At 30.4% G+C, this 4184-nt stretch overlaps 1 pseudogene; it reads left to right on the forward strand.

Annotated features, from left to right (window-relative positions):
• Window positions 1-1658: 1658 nt before the first annotated feature.
• On the forward strand, window positions 1659-3440 carry LOC111391221 (annotated as a pseudogene).
• Window positions 3441-4184: the final 744 nt, after the last annotated feature.

Consider the following 4184-nt stretch of genomic DNA (forward strand, 5'->3'; position numbering starts at 1 on the left):
AATTGGAAACTATGGCAAAGTAGAGGGCCTCACTAATGAATATATAACTATTTTCCCATTTAACTTGAGGAAAACGGAGGGAAAAGAAAAGAATCAGGAATAGGAAGGAAAAAAGGGAAAGAAAAAAGGAAGGGTTGAAATCAAATTCAAATTCAAATCACAAACTAAATAATAATTGTTCAAATTCAAAGGTAAGAAGAATATTTGACAATTCAAAGACTTCAACAATTCAAAGGGATAATGCCCACAACAGCTGACTATAGCAAGAAGTAATGTTGATCTATAAGATTTCACATTATCAAGTATAACAAAAATATTAAATATTGAACCTGTCAATGAAAATATTAAATAATTTTGTTTCGTTGACAATTTTAAACTTCTTGACTATTTTTATTTTAATTCATTCCTTGATTATTATTGATTACATGACTAAAATTTATTATAAATGTACATAATAATAATAATAATAATAATAATAATAATAATAATAATAATAATAATAATAATAATAATAATAATAATAATAAATTTAAATTTAAGAGAATGACGCGAAGTGGTCTCAGTGGTCTTCATGGGGACATATGTGGCTCTAAATCAAATTAAGAGCATGGTCGAGAGTGTTATTAAGTGCTTATAAGCAATATCTTTTAAGGAATATATAGATAATAAGTGAATAATAAGTTGAATCCAATAAAATGTGTCAATAGAAAGTAAGTTCGATTAACTTAATAAGATTTTACCAATTACATAACATATCCATATTGCTAGCCGCCTCTAATAAAATAGTCCAATATTGCCATGAATGCGATCAGTTTTTGCTACTGTAATGAGGGAAAATGATTGAATGGTATTCCATTTGAAATTGACAAAAGAAGTTTCACAAAAATTAGTTGTGAGGTATTAATTTTCCACTTTTGGAGAAGCATCACAGGAGTTCGTCAACATGGCCATACATTATTGGCTGTAACTTTTAAGATCTATATGAAATTGAGAATTTCTGCTTTGGAAATGGTGAATAAAATGCTCTTTCTTTTCTTTTTCATCTCCCTTTTTTTACTTTACTTTTGTTGTAATTTTTTTGGTGTTTAGACATTTATGATTGTTTTTTTCATTCTGCCTTAGGTCATTGATTGCTTCATCCAACACCATGATTTTATTTATTTATTTTTTTTTTTTTTTGAGGTCCCTTTAAGATTGGAGGCCCAAGGCCATTCATTGCCTTAGTGGCTTTGGTCCAAGGCCAGGTCTAAATAAACCATAAATAAATTAGCAAAACACATGCATAAACATTTATTGATTAAGTTCACATCTATTGTCAACTATGAACAAAACAAATGTAATCGTAAAAACCATATTCGTAACGAAATAAATGACCATATAAGCAAGAACTCCATAGTCGCATCTTTAGTCTTTCATAATTTACGATATTAATTGAAGAGCTAATAATGAATTATAAATATTGGTGATGGTAATATCGTCCAAAAATATTTCTTCAATCTCCATACAAAGTTAATCTAAGTCCCAGATCAAAGGGTGACTTCATGATCGATGAACACCTAAGGCCGGATGCATCGAGCTAAATTTCTGAAGATTTGAAATTCAAAGTTAAGAAGATTTGACAATTCAAAGACTAGACAATAGGACAATTCAAAGGTATAATGCCCACAACAGCGGACTATGGCCAGAAGTAACGTTAATCTATAAGATCTAACATTATCAAGCATAACAAAAATATTAAATATTGAGTTTGTTAATGAAGATATTAAATAATTACGTCTCTTTAACAATTTAAACTTCTTGACTATTTTTATTTTAAATCATTCCTTGATTAGTATTGATTGCATTACTAAAATTTATTACAAATGTACATAATAATAATAATAATAATAATAATAATAATAATAATAATAATAATAATAATAATAATAATAAATAATAATAATAACAACAACAATAACAACAACGACGACGATGATAATAATAATAATAAATAATTTAAATTTAAGAGAATGACGTGAAGTGGTCTCAATGGTCTTCAGGGGACATATGTGGCTCTTAATCAATTTAAAAGCATGTTCGAGAGTGTTATTAAGTGCTTATAAGCAATATGTTTTAAGGAATATGTAGATAATAAGTGAATAATAAGTTGAATCCAATAGAATGTGTGAATAGAAAGTAAGTTCGATTAACTTAAATAAGATTTATGCTTTACCAATTACATAACATATCCATATTGTTAGCCGCCTATAATAAAATAGTCCAATATTGCCATGAATGCGATCAGTTTTTGCACTATAAATATGTACATGAGTCCCACTATAGAATACACCAATAAAGTATAAACCTATGGAGTTCCCATTGTTCTTATTTTCTACCATATGCACATGCATTTTTGTTCCTAACCTCAAATTCAAAGCACCGGAAATCTGCCAAGCTTCCTCCGGGGCTTTATCCTTTTCCGATAATCGGGAACATTCTACAACTCAGAGAACACCCCCACCAGTCACTGGCCAAATTTCCCAAACCTATGGACCTCTTATGTATCTTAGAATGGGCTATCGTGAAACAATAGTCGTTTCATCACCAAAAATGGCTAAAACTATACTACAAAAATATGATCAATCCTTCAGTGGCAGAACCGTTCCCGTGACCCTTGAATACTCGGAGCATGACAAGTTTTCTTTGCCGTTTTTGCCAGTTGATAATCAATGGCATAAACTTCGCAAAATATTGAAAGAACAGATGTTTTCACTGCAAAGGCTAGACGCAAGCCAGGGCATTCGATGAGAAAAATTGCAGAAACTATGCGACTATGTGAATCAATGTTGTGTTAATGGTCATGTAGTGGATATAGCTGATGCTACATTTACGACCTCACTTAACATGATTTCGTCCACTCTTTTCTCAGTTGATTTTACTGACTTCAATTCTGATTCCTCTCAAGAGTTGAAGGATGTTGTGTGGAATGTAACTAAATGTATTGGTAGTCCTAATCTTGCAGATTATTTTCCAGTTCTTAAATATGCTGATCCACAAGGCATCTCATGCCGAACCAGGATTTATTTCGGAAAATTATATTCAATTCTGGAAAGTATTATAGATCAACGGTTGAAATCGATTTCAATCCAGATTGGTAATCCAATCCAGATTCGTTTATGCCAGAAAGATTTTTAGATCAAAAAATTGATTTCAATGGCAAAGATTTCAAGTTCATTCCCTTTGGTGCAGGGAGGAGAATATGTCCGGGATTGCCTTTTGTGCACCAGGTAGTACATGTCAAATTGGCCACTGTGATTCACAACTTGGATTGGAAACTTGAAGAGGGACTAGAACCAGAAGACATTGACATGAGTGAGAAATACTCAAGTACTCTACACAAGGCCATACCTCTCAAGGCTTTTCCAATCAAATTGTGATCTTTTTCTTTGTTTTAGAATTTGAAGTGTGCTTTTACCTATTTTATAGTGGTGAATAAAAGACATTAATACTGTAATATTGCCCCTTCTGAATAAAAGGCATTAACGCTGTCATATTGTCCTTTTTGGGTTGAGTTAAGTCTACTAATGTAGCGACCGAAAAAAAAATGTTGTGTTTCGTTTTAAAATAAAATTTACTCGTAGAACTCGAATATAATTTGGGTTATTTTATTTCGTTGCTACGACCCTTCTTTAAGAGTTCAAATTAATGTTTTGGTCACGATCGTAAAGTTTCGCGTACTTGTTTTTAAAATTTTGTAACGAAAAAATCTTTATTTTTTTTTTGGTTACATTATTTTTTTGATGAGACGCTTTATTTTAATTGCTACTTCTATTACATCCTTAAATTTTAAAATTAGATACGCTTGTTATACCCAAATTCAATTTCATTATCTCAATTTCTTCTTATAGCATAAAAATAATTATCCCTCTCAATCTAGTGAAAACTAGCAATAACACTACAACCAATTTAATATACTTCCATAAAATCATTCTTTCAAGTGAATAATTCCATCAACATAATCACTTTCCCAAAAATCCTTACTCAATCATCCAATTTCAAATCTGGGGTTTGCCAAAAAAAAAATAAAAAAAAAATAAAAATGGTATTTCTTACCTTAATGTATATGAAAAGTAATCAATCAAGAAACTTCAACAAAGAATGGTACTAATTTCTCTTAATCTATAATTTATACCACTAATTAAATC

The sequence above is a fragment of the Olea europaea genome, unplaced genomic scaffold (genome assembly GCF_002742605.1).
Source record: "Olea europaea var. sylvestris unplaced genomic scaffold, O_europaea_v1 scaffold766, whole genome shotgun sequence".
In the NCBI taxonomy this organism is placed as follows: Eukaryota; Viridiplantae; Streptophyta; class Magnoliopsida; order Lamiales; family Oleaceae; genus Olea; species Olea europaea.